A 15,416-nucleotide genomic window follows, 5' to 3' on the forward strand; every position below is an offset into this window, starting at 1 on the left:
TTATTGAATGCAATTAACTTCAGTTGGTAGAGTAACAGCGTGGGAGACGGAGCTGCTGTACCTTGGCCAGAGATGGAACCCATGGCCAGAATATCATGATTACAATAATACAGTACCAATGCAATAATGAATGGGTACAACATGAACACATGATTTAGGAAACTTCTGCTCGTTTTCAGCCCCAAAGTGGATCAGCTGCTGTGTCCTCCTGTGTGATACAGGACGGTATATGTAAAGCACGTAGCAATGTATCATAGACTGTTAATAAAAAAAAAAAATATATATATATATATATATATATATATATATATATATATATATATACAGTCTATGCAATGTATACAGTCCATTCAAGGCAGAGAAATGTGGGACTGTTGTGCTAATCAACGTTAGCGATTAGCGTTATCGATTAACGTTAGCATTGCAAGCTAGCGATTTAAAAAAAGTTTCAGTTAGGATCATGGTTGCAAGTATATATGTAAAGGACTATACCATAAAACAAGACTGTCGTAATTTTTAAATCAATTTAAATCAATGATTTAAGCCGAAAATACTTACATTTATGCGTCTCTCTGGTCGATGCGGCAGCCATTGTTGCCTGTTGCACCATGTATATCCTACCCCTCGGTTTCAAGTATGCTCGCGTTCTCCCTAGATTTTGTCTTTCACTGTCTATGGTTTCTAGGGCCATGCACCCCGTAGCCCTCTATCACAAAACGTATTGGGACACCACTAGGTCCTGCGTGAACGCGCAAAAACAAGGGGAAAGACAGAAATGATGCAGAGTCCTTAGGGTCCATTTCCCCAGGAACATAATTCTCTCTGCTGACTTTTAAGGCAAAGGCTAAATAATAATACATTGTATTTACAGTGAGGAAAACAAGTAGTTGAACGCCCTGCTATTTTGCAAGTTCTCCCACTTAGAAATCATGGAGGGTCTGAAATTGTCATCGTAGGTGCATGTCCACTGTGAGAGACATAATCAAAAATAAAAATCCAGAAATCATAATGTATGATTTTTTAACTATTTATTTGTATGATACAGCTGCAAATAAGTATTTGAACACCTGAGAAAATCAATGTTAATATTTGGTACAGTATCCTTTGTTTGCAATTACAGAGGTCAAACGTTTCCTGTAGTTTTTCACCAGGTTTGAACACACTGCAGAAGGGATTTTGGCCCACTCTTCCACACAGATCTTCTCTAGATCAGTCAGGTTTCTGGGCTGTCGCTGAGAAACACAGAGTTTGAGCTCCCTCCAAAGATTCTCTTTTGGGTTTAGGTCTGGAGAGCGGCTGGGCCGCGCCAGAACCTTGATCTGCTTCTTCCAGAGCCCCCCCTTGGTTCTCCTGGCTGTGTGCTTCGGGTCATTGTCATGTTGGAAGACCCAGCCTCGACCCATCTTCAATGTTCTAACTGAGGGAAGGAGGTTGTTTCCCAAAATCTCGCAATACATGGCCCCGGTCATCCTCTCCTTAATACAGTGCAGTCGCCCTGTCCCAGAAAAACACCCCCAAAGCATGATGCTACCCCCCCCCATGCTTCACAGTAGGGATGGTGTTCTTGGGATGGTACTTATCATTCTTCTTCCTCCAAACACAGTTAGTGGAATTATGACCAAAAAGTTCTATTTTGGTCTCATCTGACCACACGACCTTCTCTCTTGACTCCTCTGGATCATCCAAATGGTCGTTGGCAGACTTAAGACGGGCCTTGACATGTGCTGGTTTAAGCAGGGGAACCTTCCGTGCCATGCATGATTTCAAACCATGACGTCTTGGTGTATTACCAACAGTAACCTTGGAAACGGTGGTCCCAGCTCTTTTCAGGTCATTGACCAGCTCCTCCCGTGTAGTTCTGGGCTGATTTCTCACATTTCTTAGGATCATTGAAACCCACGAGGTGAGATCTTGAATGGAGCCCCAGTCCGAGGGAGACTGACAGTCATGTTTAGCTTCTTTCATTTTCTAATGATTACTCCAACAGTGGACCTTTTTTCACCAAGCTGCTTGGACATGTCCCCGTAGTCCTTTCCAGCCTTGTGGAGGTGGAAAATTTAGTCTCTAGTGTCTTTGGACAGCTCTTTGGTCTTGGCCATGTTAGTAGTTGGATTCTTACTGATTGTATGGGGTGGACAGATGTCTTTATGCAGCTAACGACCTCAAACAGGTGCATCTAATTTAGGATAATAAATGGAGTGGAGGTGGACATTTTGAAGGCAGACTAACCGGTCTTTGAGGGTCAGAATTGTAGCTGATAGACAGGTGCTCAAATACTTTTTTGCAGCTGTATTATGCAAATACATTTTTTTTCTATTATGTCTCTCACAGTGGACATGCACCTACGATGACAATTTCAGACCCCTCCATGATTTCTAAGTGGGAGAACTTGCAAAATAACAGGGTGTTCAAATACTTATTTTCCTCACTGTATGTAGTGCTTTACATGGTAGGCTACTCAAAGACACTTTACAGTAAAACCAGCACATTTAGGCACACAGCCTACAACTTTGGAAAAAATGTGGAGTGACTATAGGCTAAGGAGATATTTTTACATCCTTACACATTCAGTCGGGCCCGCTATGTTGGGCTTTTTCTCTCTGTTTGATAAGAGCCGTATTTCCCTTCCTGCATATTATATTCTTCCCTCCTCGTTACTTTACATATTATATTCTTCCCCTCCTCGTTACTTTCCATTAGAAGCTGCTGCTCATTGGGTGAAACATATGGCGCATGCGTATTCTCATTTCTGCATCAGTAAATCTGTGATCGATACCATGGTCTATTTAAGAAAAGCTGTGAACGTGCACTTATCCCAGCTATCTCCACCTGGCTGGACATAGCTTCACCTGTTCGTCCTGGCTCGACAAACGTGCAACCGATTAAGCCGCGATGAGCAGATCACACTAAGTCAAGCTGCTCTTTTTCTTATCCTGGATATCTTTATTCTACTTTTGTGCAACAGGCCCCCGGTCTAGACCGGACTCTGGGATGTTATTAACAGAAACCCAACAATTCCCACCAAGAGAAAGCACTAGGTGACAGAGGCAAGGACACACTTCCTTTAAGAGGCAGAAACCTCGAGCAGAACCATGGCTCAGGGTGGGGGGGCATCTGCCTCGACCGGTTGGGAGAAAGAGACAGACAGACAGACAGACAGACAGACAGACAGACAGACATGAAGAATTTTAGCAGAGGGTGTAGAGCAGGAACATGGAGGCAGCAGGTGACTCCAACCACAGATCCAGCGCCAGAAACCCCTGCAGGAAGAGAGAGGAGAGGGGCGAGAAAACACAAGACTCCAGGAAAGAGTTGTTACAGAGTTAGTAACATGCATTAATGGGATGAGGTTGCATACAGATGGAGAGAAGGAGGAGAGAGGTGCTTAATGCATCATGGGAAGTCCCCCAAAAGTCTAGGCCTATAGCAGCGTAACTAAGGGATGGTTCAGGACTCTCCTGAGCCAGCCCTAACTATAAACTTTATCAAAGAGGAAAGTCTTAAGCCTACTTTTAAATGTGGAGACGGTGTCTGCCTCCTGAACCCAAACTGGAACCTGGATATATCAATCCAAACTTTATTAACACACAGAGAGCGTAACCATGGTAATGCAGCAGGGGAACTTAGACACAGACATGCTGTGAACGATGCTTCTGGTTTTACTTAGCTCGCTCCACCATGGCGCCTTACTAACTCACTCACTCTGTCTGTTGATATACAAATGCAGATCAATGGAGATGCATGTAATTTTTTTGGGGGGGGGGGGCTGTATGAGGCCACCCCCCTTTCGACCAATCATTACATCTTTGTATGTAAAACCTTTACATACAGTTGTGTTCATAATAACAGCTGTGTTTTTAAAGAAGTGAATAATGCTCAAAATCCTTCGAATAGCTTTTAATTCCATAATACCAATGCATTGGGAACACTGCCCATTCATTTCCAAATCAAAACATGACCAACATGGATCAAGTTTGTGTTAAAAAAAGAGGAATATTAGCAGTATTTGCATTTTTCTTTACAAACTCAAATGTGGACTATTTAAACTGAAAAATGTGTCAGGGTTTGAATCCCTGCACTAATATTTAGTTGCATAACCATTATTTCTGAGAACTGCTTCATATCTGTGTTGCATGGAGTCACCTGTGAACAGGTATTCCAGCCAAGGACCATTGAACTACATCCCATAATTCCTCTGCATTACTGGGTTTGGCCTCAGAAACAGCATTTATGATGTCAACCTACAAGTGTTCTCTGGGATTGAGGTCCGGGGGTTGGGCTGGCCCCTCCATAACATCCATCTGGTTCATCTGGAACCAAGACTTTGCTCCTTCCTGGTGTGTTTGGGTCCTTGTCTTGTTGAAAGACCCGTTTCAAAGGCATTTCCTCTTCAGCATAAGGCAACATGACCTCTTCAAGTATTCTGATGTATTGAAACTGATCCATGATCCCTGGTATGTGATAAACAGGCCCAACACCACAGTATGAGAAACATCCCATAACCACCATGCTTTACTGTCTTCACAGTGGACTGGGGCTTGATTTCAGTGCAGGGGGGTCGGAGGACAAACTGTCTGCGGTTCCTAGACCCAAAAAGAACAGTTTCCCTCTCATCAGTCCCCAGAATGTTACTCCATTTCTCCTTTGGCCAGTCAATGTGTCCTTTGGTTGTTTCCCACGTTGTTGCAAGCATTACATCTTCATAAACACGCACAAGCAGCACATCATTTGAAAGTTTAAAGTTTCATGACTCCATCAAGCCCACACACAAGCAATAAGGTGACTCACAGCGGTTATAATCATGTTATGAAGTAAGGAAACACAGAAAGATTTGAGTCTAAGTTGAGTGTTTTCCAACCTGTCTTCTCGTGTCTTTAATCACAGCGGTGAAAGATCGCCAAAAACTTTTTTTCCCTACATCGCCAACTCTCCAAGGTATTAGAATATCCAAGCTTTGTAATCCAAAATGAGCTGGTCCCCTCACAATCTTGTAGTTTCTAGCCAAGTTTCGACGTGGAGAAATCTAGATAGATCATAATTTCTGGGTTTTGACAACTTGTATCTTATTCCCTCGGCGCGCTACAAAGTCACTCCGTACACCACCAGACTCTCTGGCTTCTGCAGATTTCACTTTGTTCCCAGCCAATCGCTTCAGTCTAACCCGAGCTGTCCCTGAGACAAGCCTATCAAGTTCCACAGTCCCCATTGGGCCCACGTGGGAAGGATTGACGGTTTTTCCTTCCAGTTAGAAGTAGAGGTTATGAAACCGGGCTCCCTGTGTAGCCAATAAGAAGACGAGTTGATTGATACCAAACATGACCAGAAAATATTAACCCTGTGATGGCGCCAGCGGTGTCAAAGCAAAAATATGGCCGCCTTATGTCATTTCACCATTTCATCAATTTATAATTACTTAATCCTATACATTTATGTATGTAGTTATTTCAGGTATGTGTGTGAGTGATGTGGATGTGTTTTTGTGTTTTGTATTTTGCACTTTTTTGGCTTTTTTGGAAATAGGAAAAAACGCACAGACATATCTGTATAAATAAATTTATATAAAATCCATTTAATGAGTAATATTTTTCTGGATTTTTTCTGTTCTAAGTTTAGACATGTGGCTACGGTACTATTTTTGGATATAGCCCATGTAATATGCTTACAGTAGTGTTTTTTATTAATTTTTCAGATGATTTACTTGGACGTAAATAGAAATTCTCTATTCTAATCTCTTTAGCTCTGTGTCAGTAAGGCCTAGTGTCACAATGCCACTAGAAACAACAACCTGAGTGTTAATTTTCCAATGACCTCAGGGTCATCCCAGAGGGCAGAAGGATGTGGGAAGTGCATCACTTTTTGGGGGGTAAACATTTAGGTGAGAAAAGTGTTTCTAAAGAGGTTAAATACTTATGTATACAGTATATAGATTAAATATGGGCCATAACTGACAGATACCAGTGAAAGGTAAAGAATCGGTGGGAAAATGTTACATTTACAACTTTCCCAGCACTAAAAATCCCGGATTATCCCCCATGTGTTACCGGCTGGCTAAATGCTGGCAACAAAATGGAGGCCACACATAAATTGATCAAAAGTAGTTTATTTACCACAAACTAACAAACACTGGGTGTTACATTTCCCATGCTGCAACTCCATAATAGTGATGTTGGCATATAATTAAAGGTAATTCATCTGTCAAACAATATTCCATAGACATGCTGTAAATGTTGTTTCTAGTTTAAGATAGAGCTCTACAGCATGGCACCTCACTAACTCACTCTCTTGGTTTTTCTGTCTGTTGATAGAAACGGAGAGGAAGAGGAGTCAAACGTCACCGCTGTCAGCACTGTGACAAATCCTTCACATCAGGATATTTAAAGATTCATCAGAGAGCTCACACTGGAGAGAAACCGTACAGCTGTGATCAATGTGGGGCGGCTTTCACACAACAGAGTGCCCTAAAAACACATCAACGCATTCACACTGGAGAGAAACCTTACAGCTGTGAACAATGTGGGGCAGCTTTCACAGTACAGGGTTCCCTAAAAAAACATCAACAAATTCACACAGGAGAGAAGCCGTACTGGTGTGAACAATGTGGGGAAACCTTTTCTAATAGTAGTCACCTTAAAAAACACCAGCGCATTCACACTGGAGAGAAGCCGTACTGGTGTGAACAATGTGGGAAAACCTTTTCTCAGAGTGGTAACCTTAGAGCTCACCAGCGCATTCACACTGGAGAGAAGCCGTACAGCTGTGAACAATGTGGGAAAACCTTTTCTAATAGTAGTCACCTTAAAAAACACCAGCGCATTCACACTGGAGAGAAGCCGTACTGGTGTGAACAATGTGGGAAAACCTTTTCTCAGAGTGGTAGCCTTAATAGACACCAGCGCATTCACTCTGCCTCGTTGTGAACATGTTTCAGAGCCAAGCTGTTTCCTCCTCCTCATGTCCTGATAGCTGTGTTGTTATATTCGGATCTTCTCTCCACATTGAAGGCTGACCAGCAGTAACTTTATCTTCTGAGCAGCATATATGTTATTGTGGATCAGCTGGACTGTTTTCTGCCTTTCCTCAGAACCCTTTACCATTTAGGCACCAAAATCGGTGCCTGAACCTATCCTTTTAAAAATATTTTTTTTAAATGTATATGTTAAAAAAAAGAAATGAGCACAAAAAGACAGTCAGCAAAATTTAAGAACAGCTTGTTTATTGCTATATGGTCCAAATTAAATGTTAAAAATATATGTAATAACATATTTCTCCAGTAAATTGCTGCTAAACGACAAAAACAACCACTAGGTGGAAAGAGGCAGCGCTGGTGTTTCAGTAGCACCGAAATGAGTCCCCAAAATCCCCGTTACTATTCGGTCCGATAGATACCGGGTGTTAAGGCACCGGTGCCGTACTAGCACCGGGTTTTGTCTGACATTTTATATTTTCTGTGACTGAATGTGGTTTTAAATCTGTCGAGGTCTGTTCAGACTGAAAGTAAAGACCCTGATGATGTCATACAAAATCAGAAAATAAAAAGCAAACAGCTAGTTTATTCATCTGACTTGTAAAATAACATTGGTTGAATTGTTTCAAATGTTTTGCAATGTGGAACAATTAAATACAAAATAAAAGAAATTAAACAAGGCCTTGTGCTGATTATTTGTGACCTAATTTGGTGGATTTATCCTTCCTGCCGTTTCTGTGTTTAATGTTGTATATGGCTTCAAAACCTGTAAATGCAACTGTGGTGGCTGGAAATCAAACCTGGGCAAAATGCTTGCACTGTTACAAAATAAATTATAGTCGAAAAGTAACATATGTTGCCTTTCTGCTGGACAATACAACGTTCACTCCAAATCTTGTAACACAGACAAAAGAAATGCTGAGAAATACATTGGTGGCTTCCACCTATGAGAGAACACAATATTGTTCATGAAGAAACCTCTGCGATTTGGTTTACTACCAATCTTAATGCCTCACGTTGTCGGCAGGATTCTAACCTGCGCAGGGAGACCCCAAATGGATTTCTAGTCCCTTGCCTTAACCACTCGGCCATGACAACCTGAAAAGCAGTGCTATACCTGTTTGCAAAAATGTTCATACATTTTAATTGGTTAGAAGTAGTTGCCAGGCAAAGTGCAAATCGTAGTGCGCTGCCTGTGTCTGTGGATCCTCATGGAGGCAGCTTGATTGATATACTTACTTATTTGTACCATTAAAGAGATTAATGTTTTATTAAATCAGGTTGGGAATGCAACCTTTCTGGTTACTTCTTGACAAATGAAGCAAGTAACCACACAACGAAAACTACTGTGACGGCTGTGAGTCAAACCCAGGTCAACTGCTTGGAAGGCAGCTATGCTCACCACTATACCACCATCACTGGACAACAAAGTTGGTGTCCTGAAAGGTCGAGATTTTTCCTTTATATTAATTTAAGGCATTAAGATCAATTTCCAAGAGGATATTTTTTTAATTCCTCTTTTTAGTCAACTTCAGCATAGGTTCATAAACGCATGCATACCACTGTGTGCATGTATACCTGCATGCATTTGAAAATGTAGGCCACGTATGTACTTAAAAGATACAGAGCCATGTTGACACAAAAAAAAAACATTTTTAAGGACACATAGGGTTCCATTTCTCAACGGGGAGATTTTTACCAGCCTCTAATCAATGATTTAAGGGACGTCTGGTTGGCTGGCGGATAGCCCAACGTCAGGTTTCCAGTTGTGCTGAAAGATCTGTAGAAATTGTTAAGTTCCAACTACCCTTGACTTTGACACTGTAAAGAATTTACAAGTCTTTTAATTTTGTTTTATTAAAACGCAAAGCACTTCCTTTTAAGACTCGATATCCCCAAAACACTTCATTGGTAATTAGGCCATTTGAGTTTTTTTTACAACATTACAGAAACTGTAACGAGCTAACACAGCAGTTGTGTTCATGTGCTGCATTTACTTGGTTTGTCACGAACGTTCTTACCTCTAATCATTCTCCTCTGCAGCTCATCATCATGTCTTTCATATGTGCCGCCAACTGGCAAACTCAAGCCTGAGGACAGTGCAACTGCTGTTAATCAAATGTTTCTGCTGTTTGACGCCACATATCAACTTGTTCCAGCTAAAGTTCATTTCAGTAATTTAATAATTTACCATACTCTTTAAATTTGCTGTACTCCACTACATATTTGAATACAAGCTTCAAACAGAAGAAATGTAACAACCTTTGTTAATCCAAACAGTCAGCGCACAAACAACAAAGACCCAAACAGCTGCCATCACTCCAGTCACCAAGAGAAACTGGTTCCTGTGCCAGTCAATGATGTTTGTCTGAAGTTGTGTAATAAAAGATTACAAGGGGAGACAACTTTTACATTTTGGGGATCTTGGTTTGATAAAATGCCCGGGGTTATAATTCATATCAGTAACACTGAAGATGAATGTATTGAATACCATGAGATGTCTAAGAGGCACAGTTGCTATAAAGAAGGTTGCTTTAATAAGAAGAGTACTAGATTGAATATAATGAAAGAAAATTAAATGAAAAACTTTCAAATATATTAACCATTAATCAATGTTGCAATGCTCCCAACATTTGCTGGAGAAACTGTGGCATGGTAGGGGACCATACCTATACATTTTTTTTTTTTTAAGATTCTTTTTTTGTCCATTTTGGGTCTTTATTTATATAGAACAGCTGAAGACATGTAAGGGAAGAGAGAGAGGGAATGACATGCACCAACTGAGCTACCCGGGCGTCCCACACCCACATATTCTGCTCTGTAAACCCTAATAAGTTCACAGAACTCCAAAATTATTTTGTAACAGATTACACAAACATATTTAAGTGATGTTATTAAATTTTTTAAGTATACGTAAAATAAAAATTAGATTTACAGTTGCCTTAAATTATTTTAATTTTATCTTATAAATATTGATATTCCTCAACTTATAATTAGGGAGTAATTCACTCAAAAATGTCAATATTTTACACCTTAAAATTAGGGAGTAATTAACTCAAAATATTTTCAATATTTTTCATCTTAAAATTAGGGAGTAATTCACTCAAAAATTTCAATATTTTCAACTCATAATGTGGGACATGCTCTTAAAATGAAGTCTAATTTGCAATACTGATCATGGGAATTAACGAAGTACAAATACTTTGTTACTGAACTCAAGTAGTTTTTTTTAGATATTTTTACTTTACTATTTATTTTTGTGGCGAACATGACTTGCCACTTTTCATGGGCTGTCAACAACTTTTCCAGCAGTTATATCATGACTCATCTCACCATGGAAATCAGGGTGAGGGTCATCATCTCTTGTTGCATCACCCTTTCAGAGTGTCTACCATTGTGTCACCAGCAAAATAGGATTATCAGAGGATAGTTTCAAGCCATCAACCTCTGGGTTATGGCCATCCCACTTCCGCTGCACCACTCTGCTGAAAACACCCCAGAAGGGACTCAAACCTACAATCCCTGGTTTAGGAGGCCAGTACCTTATCCATTAGGCCACCGGGGCTTTACATCACCCAAGTTCACCAGTTCAGGAGAAATACATATACAGTTCTGGAGACATAATGAAACAGTAACCTTGACCTTTGACCTCCAAGGTCAAAATCAGTTTATCGGCGACTCCAAGAGGTTATGTATGCCAAATTTAAAGTGCTTCCCTCTAGGCGTTCAGAGATATTGCATTCACAAGAATCGGATGGACAGACATGAGGACACAGTCACCTTGACATTGAACCTTTGACCCCCAAAATCTCATTAATTGATCTGCGAGTTCATGTGAATGTTTTTGGATGCTAAATATTTGAATTCAAAGTCAGAATTCAATTGACATTTAAGAACAATACAATGCACGTCCAGCTTCTACATTTCAGCATGAGTCAGCTTCCCCAATTTCTGAGTAACAGGAAAATAGCCTGATAAGCATACATGTGCAGCTCAACCTCAAAAAGCCATAAAGCAAATGCTTGTGGCTTAAAGATCGAGCTCCCTCTCATAAAACATCAGGGAGGCGTAGTCTCTGTGGCGCAATAGGTCAGCGTAGTCGGCTATTAGCTGAGAGGATGGTGGTTCAAGTCCACCCAGGGACGTTTGATGCTTAAATAATCTGGAGTGAGCCAACTCTAGGGTTTATCCTTCTGCAGGAGACCATAGAGCAGCCCAAAGATAACCCAAGTGGCCTTATGTCTATCAGAAGGTGCAGTTATGCAAACCATATAAATGTAATGTATTTATATAGCGCTTGTACAAACCCTGTACATATTAATCTTTACTGTCATCAGAGATGGGAAGTAACAAAGTACAAATACTTCGATAACGAAGTGCAAACACTTCATTACTGTACTCAAGTTGATTTTTTACTATTTATTTTTTGGCGACTTTTTACTTGTACTCCTTGCATTTTAAAACGAATATCAGTATTTTCTACTGCTTACATTTTACAAAATTGGCTCGTTACTTTAGTTTTGTACTAAAGGTCGTGTATCAGGAGTGATTGGGAATAGCGGAGAATAGCGCGGACACGCGCCTCACACCGCGAGCGGGCGCGCACACCCCATGGAAAAAAAATGAGAGAAAAGAAAAAGAGACTAGCTGCCCGAAGGATAATCAGCTGAGATTTGTATCAACATCATTATGTACGGTAGCCTTTACATTGTTATTTATTTCTTTTATTACCACACACACAGCCATAGCAGAGCTGCCCCCCCCCCCTCCCATCTTTATACTGATGCTTGATTGTAATGAAGCATCAACAGAGAGAAGTTGTCTCCTTCTGTGTGTTAACAGACACACCTGGGACCAGGTTGGAAACCAGAATCAGCTTTACATCTTTTTAAATCCTAATCTAGTCCTCATTAAGTTTCAAATAATTTCACTGGAGTTAGTTATTATTTTTGGTCATCAATACCAAATTGAATCTAATTGGATGGGAACATACACAGACTTCTCACAAAATAACTCAATTCATATCTTTCTACTCGGTCAGAATCTTATTAACCTGGAGTCCCAGTCTCTGTCAATATAAATAGGCTATATGTTTTATATATGTTTTAGGCCTATTGGCAGACGGCCATTTAAAATGTAGGCAATGGCAAATAAAGAATAAAGAATAAAGAGTCTTTTCTCCATGTCCACTGTAGTTTCTCAGTGTGCTCTCTAGTAACATATGTCTGGTCCAGGGAGCTTTGTCATTCATAAGGCTACTTTTACTTTTATGCTCTCTAGTAACATCAGCAAGGCTACTTTTACTTTCATACTTTAAGTAAATTTCCAAGCCTGTACTTTGTTACTTGTATTTGAGTAAAGAAGTTAAATCAGTACTTCTACTTTTACCAGAGTATTTGTTAACACAATTAAGTCTACTTCTACTTGAGTACGGGAAGTGAGTACTTTTGGCATCTCTGGATGTTAACACGTAACTTCATTAGTCTTTGCTGTTGCATTGCAATAACAAATAGCTACATTTGTGTAAAGTAATTGACAGGCTTTATGCCCGTGTTGAGTAGGGAGGGAAATGTAATGCATACTCCTACGTTTTATCTTCTTCTAATATTTATCATGAAACGAGGAAGCGATATAGCGCCCTAGTAAACAAAAAGTGAGAAAAACAGCAGTGAGAGAAACAAATCAAGGGACTGAAGAGCAGGAAGAGGGAGAGCCAGAGGAGTTCTGGGAGTTTGGAGAGAGGGCGTGTGATGAAAGGGAGGGCTCTGACACAGAGAGGGATATTCACAAGGGTGAGGAGGATGAAGAAGAGGGTGAGGAGGATGAAGAAGAGAGTGAGGAGGAAGAAAACATAAATGGGACAGAGAGAGGAACAGCCAGAGGGACAGCAAGTGGATCCATGTGGATCAAGTACTGCACCATCAGGTTTGTGATGAAGAAGGTTCTTACTATTTTCATAGCAGTGCAATTACACTTTCATTGTAGGTCTGCTGTGTGTCCATAAAATGGGGCTTTCTGCTGTACATACTTGGCCTACATTTTGAAAATGGATGCAGGTATACATGCATACAGTGGTGCTGAAGTTCACTAAAAATAGGAATTAAATGTTTGAATGCATATTCGAATCCTGCCGACAACGAGAGGCATTCTTCAAGAGTGGTAGCAAACCAATGACACGTCACAGTATACCAAATCGCAGATGTGCCTTCATAAACAATATTGTGTTATCTCATAGGTACTGGAAGAAACCAGTCTCCACCAATGTCTTTCTTATCATTTATTTTAACTCTGTCTTACAAGATTTGCAGTGAACGTTGTATTTTCCAGCAGAAAGGGAACAGGTGTGTTACTTTTTGACTATGATTCATACCATAGCAGTGCAGGGTCCAGGTTTGATTTCCAGCCACTGCAGTTTCATTTACAGGTTTTTAAGCCATACACAACATTAACATTACATGTTTTACCCAGGTTTCTTCTTTTATTCAGTGATATTAAAATATCCTTGCGGGAGTCTTCCCAAAAGCATTAATAAAGATAAGTCTAAGTCTATCTCAGAAAAAAGTAGAAAGAATTCATAGCAATTAACAGAGGAGAGTTTGGATCCATCGTTCTCTGGGTTATGGGCTCAGCATGCTTCCGCTGCGCCACTCTGCTCTCCTTAACCTGCCCAGGGCTGGAAAATCTGTGATTCACATTTTGAGGGAAGGTTGGAGAAGGACCAAGGTTCCAACAGCTATCTTTTATGTGACCTTCCTGATTGCTCACATGTTGACTATTCACATTGGTGTTTTAAAAAAGGCAGTGATTTTAGCTTTGATTTACTCATCAGCTCTTTTTTTAAGTGATTTGTGACCTGGAACGAGCCATCTTTTATTTCCTGTGGAGGTCCAAGTGGGAACGAGCGCAAAGAAGAGTGATGAAGAAGCCAAAAGAGAAAAGAGGGAAAGGAGTCCCGGACCTGTTATTGTTTTTAAGGAGCAGATTTACAGCTATACACTTTGCAAATCAGTGGCCTTTGCCGCCATCAAAGATGCCATTTGCTTGCAGGTAATGTGGTCGATTGGTCTAAGGCGCTGGATTAAGGCTCCAGTCTCTCTGGAGGCGTGGGTTCAAATCCCACCACTGCCATTTTTCATTTACGTTACTGGAAGACAACCAATGTGATGTCTTACAGCTGTATCATTTGGGCTGAACTTGGTGAAGTAACTAGAATCATCAATTAATCACCTTGCTGAGATTGTTCCTTGTTAACCTGAGGTTCAACGTTTGATGAAACCTTCAGCGCTTTGGAGTAGAAAATCAACAAATAGTTGTGATAATTAATCGTGATCTCCATATTGATAGTAATTGTCGTTATCATTTTGGCCATAATCATGCAGCTCAAAGAGATTTTATCAAACCAGGTTGGGCAAGTAACCTTTCTGCTGACTTCTTGTAAAAAAAGCAAGTAACACAACTCAAAGAAAGCTACTGCGATGGCTGGGGATCGAACCCAGGTCAACTGCTTGGAAGGCAGCTATGCTCACCACTATACCACCATCACTGTGCTATATAAAGTTCACTTCAAATCTTGTAATACATCTGGGCATTGAGACTGAAAGTGCGCTCTATCACTGAGCTACAGCCCCTGATGATTCAGAAATTCCCTCCAGGGGGTCCTGTGTTTTCACATTCACAACAATGGGAAGTGCATTCATCTAGATGGATGCCCTTCGATAGCTCAGTTGGTAGAGTGGAGGACTGTAGAGGTATAACGCTGAAATCCTTAGGTCGCTGGTTCAACTCCAGCTCGAAGGAGTGCTCTTTTCCAGAGTTTCCCTTCAGGGATCCATAAAGAATAAATGATTTTGATGTAGAGATGGACAGACGACCCAAAAGCATAATACTTCTTGTCATACATAACAAGAAAAAAAAGAAGAGGTGGGGGAGATAGAGTTAAGCCCCGACAGAATAGAGAATTACAGACAAAAGTTGTGAAATAGAGCCAAGTGTGACCAAAAGAATTGGGAAAAAAACTAGCTTCTCTTTTCACCTGTTTTGTACAAAACAAAAGATAACTTTCACCGAATCCCTCAGTTAAAACACAGTCAATATTTGTCTCACAAACCGTCTCAATGTCCAATTTAAATAATTTATCTGACAGAATTGAAACTTTAACTTACCCCCGCTGTTTGAAATTGCTTCCTTGTCTTTTGGATTTCAGAGTTGAATCAGCAAGCCCTCCGTGGTTTCTGACCCTCTCTCTCAAAGATGTTTGGCGAGGTTTAGAGGCAGGTGACCATCAGTTCCTTGGAGTGCACCGTCATCAGTCACCGGTGGAGTCCCGATCTGATCCCTCCTTGAAATCCTGCCGACAACGCCAAGTTTGTTGTGGATGTTTCTTGTTACAGCGAAGGAGGAATTTTGGATTGGAGAAGAGACCTTGTTGAAACAAAATAAAGACAGGCTGCAA

General features: G+C 40.6%; 1 non-coding gene across 1 annotated transcript; it reads left to right on the forward strand.

The window, feature by feature from the left end:
- The first annotated feature begins 14,673 nt into the window (after positions 1-14,673).
- Positions 14,674-14,761, forward strand: trnay-gua (transfer RNA tyrosine (anticodon GUA)). The gene is given in 2 exon segments: positions 14,674-14,710; positions 14,726-14,761. It is a non-coding gene; the product is annotated as a tRNA-Tyr (tRNA).
- The last annotated feature ends 655 nt before the right edge of the window (positions 14,762-15,416 follow it).

This window comes from Etheostoma spectabile, unplaced genomic scaffold, assembly GCF_008692095.1.
Source record: "Etheostoma spectabile isolate EspeVRDwgs_2016 unplaced genomic scaffold, UIUC_Espe_1.0 scaffold00018779, whole genome shotgun sequence".
NCBI lineage: Eukaryota > Metazoa > Chordata > Actinopteri > Perciformes > Percidae > Etheostoma > Etheostoma spectabile.